This window comes from Pezoporus occidentalis, unplaced genomic scaffold, assembly GCF_034315485.1.
Source record: "Pezoporus occidentalis ecotype Australia unplaced genomic scaffold, CSIRO_AGI_Poc_V1 ctg6, whole genome shotgun sequence".
NCBI lineage: Eukaryota > Metazoa > Chordata > Aves > Psittaciformes > Psittacidae > Pezoporus > Pezoporus occidentalis.
The window spans coordinates 3,022,400-3,036,295 of record NW_026915943.1 but is presented as its reverse complement, the minus strand read 5'-3'; the positions used below and the strand labels follow the sequence as shown (position 1 = coordinate 3,036,295).

Here is a 13,896-nt window from a genome sequence, read left to right as displayed (position 1 = left end):
GTTTATGATGGGGCTTTTCCCATGACACAGAAGTTGTTTCTGGCAGAGAATGGGATCTTTTCATTTGGGTGTGAATGTGCAGAGGTTTGGGTTATTCTGCATAGCTAATACCTGAATGCCCTGTTTTGCTCTTATTCTAAGGGAAATCAAGAAAAATGCTGCAATTCTGATCCACAGCATCTTCCTCATTAAATTATAACCCTTTGTATCGTAGTATGCAATCGCTGAAAAGCAAAGGCTGCTCAGCCACCCCGTTCCTTCCAGTGGAGAAGGAGAGACGTTTTGCCTCCGGGAGGAAATTAAATACTCCTGTGCTGAGTCATTACAGCACAGTACAATATGTCAATCTGTCTCCAGCTGTGCAGCTCTCACTTGGTATTTGTAGTTCTTTTGATAATAGCAAATTTCACTACTTGTGTATATACATGTTTATGTAGATACATGTAGATGTATTTGTATGTGCATGTCCAGCCACATAACTAAAGTGTATGCGTTGACTTTTTTAATACCACCTCATTCCTGGAACTTTCCAGAAGTATCTGAATTATTCACCCAGGGCTTTCAGGACAAGGAATGAAGGCACAGAAGGGCATTCAGAGGCCACAGACCTCTCCTGTCATCATAAATGGAAACCTTTTCATAGCTCTACCCTTGATTGCTCCTTTGCAGTGGGAACCCTCGTTAAAGCCATTCAAATGTCAATATGCCACCTAAATGCAGGAGGCAAATTCTTCCCTGGTTTCCAGAGAGGGCATCTCAGCATGCCTACATTTGCCTCAGCATTATAGCCAGCAGGACAGGCTACTAAGCATGCAGCAATGGGGTAGACGTAGAGTGGGATGGGATGCAAAGAAAAGATACAGTTATGAATGTGTTCTCTGATGGGGCAAAGATTTGGTCCATCTGGGATGTGCTAGGACATCCAACACAGCCTCTCGTTGCTGGTTTGGAAAGGTGCAGCTCTTTCTTTAGTATTGTGTCAGACCTCCCAGCCCAGAATATGCCTCAGGTTGTGGTGGCATCTCTCAAGGTCAGAAGCACCCTTGGTTAGTCCCAGGGGAACCACTACTATCCATGACCTCTTTGGACTGGTCATGTGTTAGGGTGTGATCCCATTGGGATCTGGAGCTGGGAGCTGGAGGAGAAAAGCTGCAGCAGAGGCACATGTGATGTCCCTACATGGTCCACAATAACTTCACTCCTTTCTCAACACCTCCCCAGCAGCATTAGACCCCCAGAAAGCAAGGGGACAATGGTGAGGAGCGCATCCTCCCAACCCAGAAGCACTGAGCTTCAGGAACAATGTCCTTGCCCTCTGTTCACGTAGTACTGGGCTTACTAATGCAACAACCAGTTGATTTACACCAGTAAATCAATTACAAACTAAGGAGTGGGTTCAGCAGCACGTTTCAGGCACAATGTGCCTTCAAGCAGTGCAGAACTATCTAACCCAATCTACCTGTTGATCCACTCCAGCAGCTACATTATGTTTTAATTTCTGAACAAAACAGCTTTTAAAAAGATGTTAAAAGATTATTTAATACCTATTTCATGTACCATTAATTTGTTCCAATGGTTATACTAGGAGCTTTTGCTTTGTAAATCTTGTTAATCATTGGTGCCTGGCATTTCTTATGCTTTTTCTGCTCTAAGAAAACACAAATGTCTCATTGGTGATTTTGTGTGTTATCTGTGGCAAATGGGATAAAAACACTGCAAGGAAGTTGCAATTTTCCTCATCATTTTCAAACAAAATTATGCCAAAGTTCAGCTGTACAAATAATCTACAGAATGACCAGATAGCATGTATAAGGTGATAGTCAGGAGTGTTTATAGCCTACAAGAAATGAGGACTCCACATAGCTCAGTCCGCAACTGAGAGCCTTTATTAGGGTCAAGGTTTCCATCCTTGAGCTCAACACTTGTGCTCCTGTAAACTTCTCAATGTCAGTTTACCTATCCACTGGCAAAAAAAAAATAGGGGCAGCAATTACCCTTCCTTGCAAAGCATTTGAAGGGGGTTTGGATTATAGATCAGCACCGGATAAAGGGAAAGATTGCTGCTTCCATTTAACAGCATTAACGGAAAGCGTATTGATGGTGAGATTATGTTTTATTGTTGGTCAAGCCTGTGCTGAAAGACCTGAAGCCGTTAGAGGGACAACAATTGAGCAACAATTATAGATGTATCTCTTGTGAACTGGGATACACACTGTGATGCTTTTGTAGGCAATACAGAAATCCTTTCTTCTACAAGGACATTTTTAATATACAGTTCGAAGAAGCCAGAAGAAATGTTTTTACTTATGAAATGAACCCAACAGAAAAACCAGTTTCCTACTGAAAAAGGAGTAGCTGAAAAAATGATCCAGAAGCCAAAAAAAGACATTTTCTTTTCTTTCTGTCACAGTAGTCCAGGAAAATATTTATTTTGGAGGTGTTGCACAAAGTCATATTTTAATGCTTTGAATTTAATGATATGGATTATGAGCATTTTAAAACAAATTTAATGGTAAGATCCAAAGAAAGGTTTTACATATGCTTTCTAAACTGCTTTGCAAGACCTGATCAGATGGGTATTAATTTTAAACCCTGCAAGTATAGGAGCAACTTTAACTGTGAGAGAGAAGCTGTTGTGTTTTGGTACAATTGCCCAGCCCATGTGAAATCTAAGTTCAGTGAACTGAATTCCCACAGAAGAAGCGACTCAAAGGAGGTCACTGCACTTCAGGCTGATGAAGGTGCCCTGTTTCTTTGTTCCAGTTGGCCAAAACTGGATATTCTGTTGAGTTCTCCTGGCTTGGTAAAACAAGTTATTAAGAGGTTTATTACTGTGGTCAACTGTAACGATGTTTTGAACAGAGTCATTACTGAAATGCTGCTTAGCCTTTATCAAGGCAACATTACAATTACTGGCTGGAAGGAAAGGTACTCATTTGCAGTGAGAAAACAACTTGGGGTGAGACTCATTAACTGTTGATTTATGCAACTAAAAACTAGACATCTAAGTGAGTCTAGATTGATAGATCCTTAATAATTAGTATGTAGACATATAAAGTTAGCTGGGTTAAATCTGTGATGACCAAAACATATATAAGCAAATGAGACTTAGATATGGCAGAATTAAGAGTAGAATGTTGAAGTCGACTTCTTGAACAAAGCATACCTGGTGATCTGGTAGCAAGGGAGGAAGAAGAGCTTGGTCCACAAAAGGCACAGGGCAGTAATTCTTTGATGAACTTTAAAATATAATTCTGCTGGAGCTCAACAGGACACATTCCCCATCCTTCACTTGTGCTGCCGTTTCCCAGAAATCCATTTTTTCAACTGAAATTGTTACACACTGAGAAAATTATCTTAATTCTGAGAAGCCTCCACTGTGCAGCTTTTTTCCCATTCTATAAACTGCTTAAAACCCAGCCTCACCCTTCTTAAAAAACCCACATAACAGCAGAGGCAAAATGCTGTGAAATAGCCCCTAGGACACAATTGGAACCAATTAGGATGTGCAAAACACTCGATGGGAGCTGTCCTGGCTGAGGAGATTCAAAATTGACTTGATGTGTGAGCAGAAAGAGGTGCTTAGGGAAAGAGTAGCTCTCCAGGCTTAAGTGCTACTGTAGTTCCTCCCCCAGAGTGATGCACTCTCCATCCTCCCTCTAATGGTCTACCCTTATTTCCTTTTTACCCAGAAAAAGGATGGATAATAAGCTTTAACTCTTTCCCTGCTGAATCAGTGTCTGGGGATGATGGCCTTCCTTGCAAATCTCGTAAGCTGTTACAGTTTGGTTATGAAGGATCTCCTCCTACCTTTCTAAACTCCATCTTCCACATGTATTCCCCACCAAGGGCTCATTGTGTGGATGAAGATCATGATGATAATTTTTTTTCTGATGACTAATTGTCAGCATATATGGCAATGAAACATTAGGCTGAAGCCAATAAATGTTTCTACATGGGGTGTCAAGTTGGTATCAAAAGAGACGACGTGCAGGTCGAGCATGTTCATAGAATAAAAGAATCATTTAAGTTGGAAAAAACCTTTAAGTCCAACTGTCAACCCAGCACTGCCAAGTCCAGCACTAAACCATGTCCCTAATTGCCACATCTACATGTCTTCCCGATAGCTCCAGAGATGGTGACTCCACCACTGCCCTGGGCAGCCTGGTCCAGTGCTTGACAAACCTTTTGGGGCAAAAAAATTCTTAATATCCAACCTAAACCTCCCCTGGTGCAGCTTGAGGCCATTTCCTCTTGTCCTGTCACTTGTTCCTTGGGAGAAGAGACTGACCTCATCTCTTTACAACCTCCTTTCAGGTAGCTGTAGAAAGGTGGTGGTGGTTGGGCTTCAGTCCTTGCAAAGGAATGTGCTGCTTTAGAGAAAAAATGTCCTTTGACTTTGCTGAACCCAATGCAGACTCTGTTCTGCATTCATTTGCTGCCTTTTGGAACACGCCTATGATCTCTGAATACATCAGCCATGTCTTTCTGTTCTCCATGGGGGAGCAAAATAATGACAGGTTATCCCGTGAGCATGGCTTCTTTTGGGAGGATTATTTTCATCTCATTTCCACATGTGCTGTCTCCGCTTCCCACCTCACCCTGCTTAGCTGCTGTGTTAGACAGCAAACCCCCAGTCATTGCTTGCAGCAGAGGGTGATAATGGAGAAAGAGATGGAGAGAAGCATACAGCAGTGACCAGTTTATGTATGTATCTATTTATTTAATCCTGGTCATGAGTGTCTCAAACTCATCAGACTCTCCCCATTTGGCTGTGGCACCCTGAAGGAACTTGACTTCAGGCGCAGATTGAAGCTCTGCTGACACCAGCAAGACTTAAACTTTGACTTAATGGTAAATGTCTGCTAAAAGCATTATTTGGGGATGAAGTGGACTACAGAACATGTCTAACTTCTTTGCAGCATCCTCAGATCAGGCACAGAGATGGGGAATACAGTATTCCTGGCCAGAAATGCATAGTTAGTCTTAACATCTTTGGTGAGAACATGTCTACGATCTGCTTCCTTCCCTCAGCCTCCCAGCAGCAGCAAGGTCATCTATGACCATTTCTTGTGCTGTTGAGCATGGCACTAATTACTGCCATCTCAGGGGGGGTGTTGTTGCAAAGTGGACACTGTCATTAGGAATTCAATTGGTACCGCAGTAATTTAGGGGCATCTCACCTACTGTGAGTTAATCAGGGATGGCCTAAAGCAGCATGCTACCAGGAAAAACTCTGCTATTTCCAGGGCTGAACACTGCTTAGACCCCTCAGTTGCTTTTTGAATATATGATACATTTGGAAATAACATATCCAAAAAGCCCCCAAGCAAGCAACCCCCAAAACAATCCAACCATCAAAAGTCTGGATTAAAGAGCACAGGTGGCAAAAAATCATTCTCTCCTTGTGTGTGGTCCCTGATACAGATCCCTGATTTTTACAACACTTATAATGAAAGCATTTTTATTTTTGTTTGCTCTTTAGGGTACAATGTGATACATCAAAATAAATCACCGCATCGTATGCCTGTTACGAATGAAAGCTGATGTACCAAATGTCAAAGTTGCTCGCTTTGATTCATCAATGAATATTGCCAATTTTGCTCAGTGTTGAGGAAAGAAATGGTAATGAAGGGGGAAATGTTGACTTGATACAAAGATATAAATATATAGATAAAGATTTGATAAGTGTGTATAGATTTAGAGATGGTATTGTTTTGAGTAAGGTGAAATCTCCCTTAGCTTTAAGGACAGAAACTGTATACCATTAGACCATTACCCCTCTATTTTCACTCTTTAAATGAATTCAATAATCATCATATTGAAAAGGCATTCATTTCAACTGCTGTGGAGAAAACTTCTGATCAAATCAAGAGCATTAGCTTCAAGGCCACCCTTCTTCCTATGAGACAGGAAGTATCTGTGAGATAAATTAACTACGGGTGAATGCTAAGTCTGTAATGAGAAAAACCATGGTCTGTTGAATTCAGCCTTTCATGTGAAAACTGCTTGGGACCTTACTGAAAAGTATGTGTTAATCAAGAGAAAAGCATAATTACTGTCTTGTCAACAGACACAAATGGGAAAGCCTGGTGAAAATGAGGTTGAAATTAACTCTAAAACCCACACAAAACCTATTTTTTCTATAAGGTTTTTGGAGAGCTTGCTTTACACTGCACAGTGATTTATGACAATTGGAATCTCACTCTTTCTGCAATTAATATTACTGGATGCTTCCTATTCAGAGGAATGTTAATCATCATAATGCAAATGGAAGTATTATTGCAGCTATGCTTCAGAGTTCATACTTCATATTGAGCCAAAGGTTCAATATTCAGCATCCTTCTCAATGGAGCATTCGCATTGTATGGATAGATGAATGTGCACCGAAGGTAAAATAACTGAATTAATATAAACCAGAATAATATGTCTGGCACATAGCTTCCTATATTCCCATTTTGCTGGAAGGTCCTGATTGTTCAGGCTGTTTAAACCAATAATAAATTACTGCAATGCACTGCTAATTACACCTCACTGAAGTTGTGTATGGTATAAATTGCACCAGCGGTGGACTCAGATTAAGTTTCTTATGCTTATTTTTAGCAAGTCGAAGGCAATTCATTTCCAACCTGGCTGTGTTTAAAACTGTAGAGAGAAAAAACCTGTGTAATTATTTCCTCACATGAGGAGGATATTGGTGACAAACATTTAGTCCTCTGTGTCTTTTTTGCACTAAATGCATTAGTGGAAAAGGCAGAAGCAAGAACACCTATTCATTTGGACATGTGCTTAAAAACTATAATGAGTATTTATAAAGTTTGCTCCTGCAAATGTTTTCCTAATTGTCTTCTTCATGCTTTTACCTCCCTCTGTGCTCCCTTAGATCATTTGTTAGCTCATGATTAGTTTCTTTATGGCTGCTGGTGCTCCTGGAAAAATTTGGTCCTTTTCCTTCGTTTTCCTTCCTTCTTTTTTTTTCCCCCATGAGTTTTGATTTTGAGGGGGGTGGGAGGGAAAAGGGCATAATTGTCTCTTTTTTTTTCTTAATCTTGCTGGAATTTATTAAAAAAAAAACACATAACTTGAAGTTTTTAGGATACTTCAGAGCTGATTCAGAAACATCAGTTAATATGTCAGAAAACAAATAACCCCCATAAAGTTAAGTCCATACTGCAAACGCCTTTCCTAATCCTTTGCCCTGTAGCAGAAAGGGGCCTTTTATTTTCATCCAAAAGGAATGTGAATGCCACATTAAAACTGTTTATTGGGAGGTGACAGTGGAGGGAGTTGTGCATGTGGACAGGGTGAGATCCTGTTTTCTGGGGAACAAAAGAATGTAGTCATAAAACTGACTGGAGCTTAAATGTCCATCACATGACATTATTATCCTTATTAGGAAAGGAGAGACGTCCTTAGGTGGGGAGCACATTTTAAGCTTGGCAGATCTGGGTTCAAACCCAGTGCAAACTTCCTGTAAAGTATGGAAAGCATTTTGGTCCAGGTCTTCAGAAATATCTCAACACCCAACTGAGAGAGAAGAAGTGTCCAAATAACTTGCAGATCTACAGCGGATATCATTCTATGTCTTAATCTATATCCTGTGATCTGGATTAAGCACTTATGGGCTCTGGGTGCCTGATGCTCACTGGTTTTGGCATCATTTTGCATCTAGTTTCTCTCAGTCTTTCAAAATGGTATTCAGGTCATAGAATCATAGAATCATAGAATCATAGAATGGGACACCTCACACTAGACCATGTCACTCAAGGCTCTGTCCAACATGGCCTTGAACGCTGCCAGGGATTGGGGCATTTACCACTTCTCTGGGCAACCTGGTCCACGGCCTCACCACCCTCACAGTAAAGAAGTTCTGCCTTATATCCAGCCTAAACTTCCCCTGTTCAAGCTTGAACCCATCACCCCTTGTCCTGTCACTACAGTCCCTAATGAAGAGTCCCTCTCCAGCATCCTTATAGCCCCCTTCAGACACTGGAAGCTGCTCTGAGGTCTTCATACAGCTTCTTTTCTCCACCCTGAACAGCTCCAACTTTCTCAGCCTGTCTTCATGATATAGATATGTGCATACTGACATAAGCATGGATTTCATTATTTATTAATTTATTTTGTGTTTTAAAGATGAAATTAAATCACTTTGATGGTGCATTTGCTCAGTCATCCCAGAGATACACAGGCAGGCATCCGCAGAGGTGAAAATGCAAAAACAACCATAATCTCTCAATTTGTAACCATGACTGCTAAAAGTGCAGAGCTGGCCACCTCCTTATTCTCTCTGTGCTGGAGTTTATTCATAAAAGTGGAAATAATAGCATTTCCCTACCTTGACAAGTAGTTTAAAAATACATACATTAAAAATTAAGAGAAGTATAGATATTATGGCAGTGGGGGACCATGAGTGTACCAGAGTCCTGAGAGAGGAGAATGAACCATTTATTCTCACCTCCTCCTCATTTTCAAATCTCCCAGAAAAGCCTTTTGGTGAGCAATGGCCTCTTGTTCTTTTGTTTTCCCTCTTGTTGAAGTGCACACCAGCGAGGGAGGATACTCACAAAATTAATTCAGATTGGCTTAGATAAGGACCCTGTGATGTTGATTAAAAACCATCCACAGGGCCATTAGCAAAGTGAGATAATAAATGGAAATGTGTTGAATCGCATGAGTTTTCTAGCTGGGGGAACATCAGGGAGCAGTCTTGAGTCCAGTCTTCTTTAAACATCTTCATTCATTAGCCAAAAGACAGGAAGAGTACATGTTAATTAAAATCACAGATGATCCAAATTGGGAGGCACTGCATAAATCAGTGAAGATGATAGAGAGATTAGAAACCTTAAGCAGGAAATGCCAAAATGAGATGCAGCTCCGAAAAACACGTGGGGAAGAAATAATCTGTATGAGGACACAATCAGTGAAAGCAGAGTTGTTCAAGAAGCAGAATTAATGGGAGGAAGCCAGAGGATGTGGACCATGGAGTAAAGGGCAATGTAGCAGAGAAGCTATTTAAAGGTGACCTTTGCACCTTTCCAGTGGACAGCTTGGATTCAAAATTCATTTACAACTGGCAAGATTAAAAGGTCAATGGAGTTTCAGACCATATATGCAGAAACAGGTTGCCAAGGAAGGACATGGAAGCCCACCTCTATAATACTGTGTTCACTTCATTCACATTCCTTATTTTATTCCAATTCTGCAAGACCTTGTGCACCAGAGTGCATGTAAAATAGATGAATATCAAGCAAAATGGGTAGCCTGGGAAAGCTGCTGGCCCTGATAAATGTGGCTTTCAGTGAAACTACACACATGCAGTTGCTGTGGTCTCTTCTCCACCTCCCCAGTCCCTATCGCACTTTGTCTTCCTGAAACACAGAAAGGACCTAAGAGAGGGAACTTGAGGTTAATAGACTAATAAGAGGTGTAAGAGAAGAGGAGCCCCGATGCTGTGCTATACTTTCTTTGAACCTCCTGCTTGTGACAAGTTTGTCACAGATGCATCTTTGCTTTTAAACTGGGGCTCTTCAATACCACAAGCAACTCGGAAAAGACAGATTTTACTGATGTGAGTAGAAACAACGAGAAGCATCTGTGTAAGATCCCAGTCATTTCACTCTGATAAAGGTGAAGGATTTAAGGAAGGAAATATTTGGGATAATCATATAAATAAAATAATCCTTTCACCTTCTGAGGACTGCAAAGTCACACAACAGGAAAGGAAGAACTACCACGTTAAGCGGAAACCTTTGAAACTACAGCTGAGGAACTGATAAATTACTCTTTTGGCAAAGGGATGGATGTTTGCATAGTTAACTAAGGGCAGGCATTTAATTCTATGTGCTGTACATAAAGCCTTACTCTGTATATAACACATACATTTATTTCCATAGGATGGCTAAGTACACCCTGAGTATACAATGCTGATGCAATATTACACTCGAAAAACATGTGCATAGATGACTGGTTTATGTGCCTTGTCTACCTGTTAGCAGGTGCTTTTAATCCATTTTGGATACCAAATAAGTTACAAATCACTAAAGAAAACACTGATTTAATTTGTGTGTGTGTGTCTCTGTCTTTTTGCAGGTAGACTGAGAATAACGCATGTCCAGGTTAAAACTGTATCCTACAAGAAGTATTTGATGGATTATTCCTAGATCTTTCTAAGACTGTTGCTACAAAAAGTAAGTACTAATTCCAGTATCTGGGATGTATTAATGATATTTTGTTGTTTAAAATCAAATTATGGCAGTTGTAATATTTCTTGTGCACGTATTTCTAATTGGAATTTCAGTGATTTCTTTAGAACACATCTATTATTAATCTGTTATCTGACAATGACGATTTGCATTACAGTGCCAGTCAAGGACTCCTTTTTACTGTGCCAGGCACTCTAGAAACATAGACATTCTCTGCATGAAATGACTTACATCTAAGTACAAATCAAGAAGCCATGGATAGTGACAGACAGATGGAGACCCACGGATGTAATAAGAAAGTGCTAGTCGATATGACGGGCAATGCTAATAGAGCATCTGCAACCTGGCCCTTGTCCCTGCTTTCTAGTTGTTACTGCAGAGAAAGGAAGAGAATAACAAGGTTATTTTGTAGATATTTATGGGGAACAGCATGGAAGAAAATACAAAAGCACTCATTTAAAAGTCCAGCACATGGACTGTGGAAAATGGTTGTGTGGCTTGATTGGATGCAGACGGCCTAGTTTTGATATGAATGGGGAAGGGGAATCAAGGCTATATCTGGAAAAATGGCCTTTGTGTCCAGGGAATATCATCAGGACAAATTTACATCTATGAAAAATGAAAGTGATTCTGCAGTAATTAAGATGTTCAATAAAAGCCTGAGATACAGCCTGATAAAGCCTGAGAGAAGAGATTTACCTAGATGGGTAAACAGACAAGAAAGGTGTTACCTGAATTGTGTTATACAGAATTGCTCTGCAAGGCTTGGGTGTAACTGGGAAGTGGCATCTGAGAGAGAAGTATGAGTTGAAGCTGATAAGAAGGTTCTGGGCATATGGCAGGATGGTGGCATTATCCACAGTGACAGAGAAGGAAGGCTGCTTGCTGCTTGGAGATTATGGCTGGCACTCCTCAGATGAACAGAAAGCTATGTTGAGACTGCTGCGTCCAGCTGAAGTTTTAGCAGCTCAACGGGTGGGACTCCACTCTGAGTGACTTGTTCCAATGTTTGACCACCCTCAGTACAAATAAGGTTTTACTAATGTTCAGATGGAATTCCACATATTTTGGATTGTGCCCATATCCTTTTGTCCTATTGCTCTGCACCACTGAATCATAGCATCATAGAATCGGCTAGGTTGGAAAAGATCGAGTCCAACTGTTACCCCAGGATTGCCAAGTCCACGAGAAACATCTGTCTCCATCTTCATGACCCTGTCCATCAGGTTTTATGTACATTAATAAAACTCCCAGCTCTCTCATCTTCTTCTCCTATTAAGATACTCCAGTCCTTTAAAGAGCATCATAGCCCTCCATGCATCTTGGTTCAGTATGTCCATGTCTCTTTTGTACTAGGGAGCCCAGAAAGGGACCCAGCTCCCTGATGCGTCCCACTGAGGGTTGAGCATCCTCTCCCTCAACTTGCTGTCAATGCTCTGCCAATATAGCCCAGGACACTGTTGAGCTTTTTCACCTCAAGAGCCCACTGCTGGCTCTTGATGTCTACCAGGAGCCTTATCGGGTCCTTCTTTGCCAAGCTGCTTTTCAGACGGTTGTCCCCAGCCTGAAGTGGTGCCTGAGTTTATTCCATTCCAGGGACAGGATTTGGTGTTTTCCTTTGTTGAACGCAAGGAGGTTTCTGTGGGCTCGTTTCTCCAGCCTGTCCATGTCCCTCTGAGCAGCAGTGAAACCTTCTGGTGTATCAGCGACTTCTTCTAGTGTTGTATCATCTGGATATTTGCTCAAGGTGCACTCTGCCTCATCCAAGCCCCATTAATGAGAGGCTTAATACTACTGGACCTAGTATCAACCCCTCAGGTACATCACCAGTGACTGGCCTCAGCAGCACAATGTCCAGCCAGAGGCTAGTCAGATGGTCAAGCATGATTTCTTCTTCATAAATCCATTCTGACTACTCCAAATCTAATGTTAGACAGTTTCCACCTGAATGAGACTGGTAAGATCCTGTACATAGAAAGAGATAGAGACAGCAAGAGACCAGGGAGCCCCCAAGGACAGAGTCAAAATGGTACAAAGTTATCAGAAACTACATTTAGGCTAGAAAACAAGGGTGGATTTTAAATGGGAAATAGGCAGAACTGAAGTAGAGCATGAATTAGCAGCAGGGAAATATGATGCAGTCAGACTTTTCCCCAGGAAACTTCAATGGGTGAGGAAATTGCTGGATGTGTGGATATTTTGATAATGGATTCTGAGACCTAAATGAAGTGTTGACTAATCCAGTCTTCCTGTACAGGCAGTGAGAGAACACTGGATCTCTCTATAAGATTTAGTCCATAAAGCACATGAATTGCTCACAGAGAAGTCTGTCTCTCTCTTGCTCTCTTTTTACTTGTAGACTACTGTCTAGGGCAACTAGATGTCTGAATTATGCATAACTGTTGTCCAAAGCTAGATGGGATGATTTCAGGAATTAATGTCCTCATTTAAAGCCCTCATTTCTCATCTGTAACATGGGTTCAAAGTTATCTCTTTGATACTTACCTTCGTTATTCTGATTTTAAGAGCTTTTCACCTGAAGGTGTGCATACACCTAGCACTACAGGTGAGGGCTAGCACATACAGCACCTAGCACTACAGAGGAGAGCTGGGGCACCTACAGGCTCGTGTAAAGAAGTAGGAAATGTTCACCTCAACCTGGAAAGTTTTGACATGAATGATGGAGAGAATGAAATGCCTGTTAATACTAAAACGATGAGCATGGTCAAGTGAATTCTAAAACTCATAGCCTTGAACATAAAGTGATATTTAAATGAAATTGAAGCAGAATCATGTTGACTTGCAAGATAGGATGGAAGTAGTGAACACCAGTGTTTTAATCACCAGGGCTGTACAGATACTCACATAAAGAGTAAGGGGCAGTTCCCAAAGCAAGGTTATGTCCAGGAGTTTGTTCCTTACTCTCTGGGTAGAAACCACTTGCTGCTATAAGGAGTTAAATAGCTTCTTTCCATAATAGCAATCATCAGTATCAATCCATTGGTTACTCAGACCCTGTCTCCTATATGTATACACACATATATATTATATATATATGATATATATACTTATATATACATATATGTTTTATATATATGTGTGTATATATATACACATATATGCATATTTAGCCTACTCCAATGAAATATACAGTGTGTTGGGGTTTGGCTGCTTGGAAGTATTAGGGATGGTGTGAGCTGAAGTGTTGTGCCTGTAGCCAGGATCCATAAAGTTGATCCCTGAGAAAGATCTCACTGCAGGATAAAAACTGTGCATCAAAGGAAAAAAAAAAAAGAAGGAGGTGAAAAATAGTCAGGAAAAGAAGTGTTTTCAAAGTCAGCTTTTCATGGGAAGTGGTAAGAGTATAATGAGGTGACAGCCCACAGCAAACTGAGCGGCGTGAGGAAAAGGAGAGGAAATCTCTAAAATGAAACTCCCCAAATTGCTGAACTGAACATGACAAGCTCTCTTTACTAAGAGATGGATAAGTTCACAGGGCACATCTAGATGGCTTTTTATTGAAGGTGAATTCTTACTTGTCAACATAACCTGGAGAAGTTTTGTTTGAAAAGAAGATTGCTACTCAGTTTTGCTTAACTTCAATGCATTTAGTGGCCTTTTTGCTGCTAGCTGGTCTGATTAGTGACAAAGGATCAGACAGTCAATAACAGACCCCAAATCAATTAATTAA

At 40.8% G+C, this 13,896-nt stretch overlaps 1 protein-coding gene across 11 annotated transcripts in view; it reads left to right on the top strand.

Annotated features, from left to right (window-relative positions):
- The window catches only part of TENM4 (teneurin transmembrane protein 4), a 1,625,418-nt gene that overhangs the window by 1,204,410 nt on the left and 407,112 nt on the right, over window positions 1-13,896 (top strand). For all 11 annotated transcript variants that reach the window (XM_062639041.1, XM_062639042.1, XM_062639047.1 and 8 more), the window contains one exon: window positions 10,093-10,190. The gene's annotated coding sequence lies outside the window, so the exon portion shown is untranslated. The remainder of the gene's footprint in view (window positions 1-10,092; window positions 10,191-13,896) is intronic.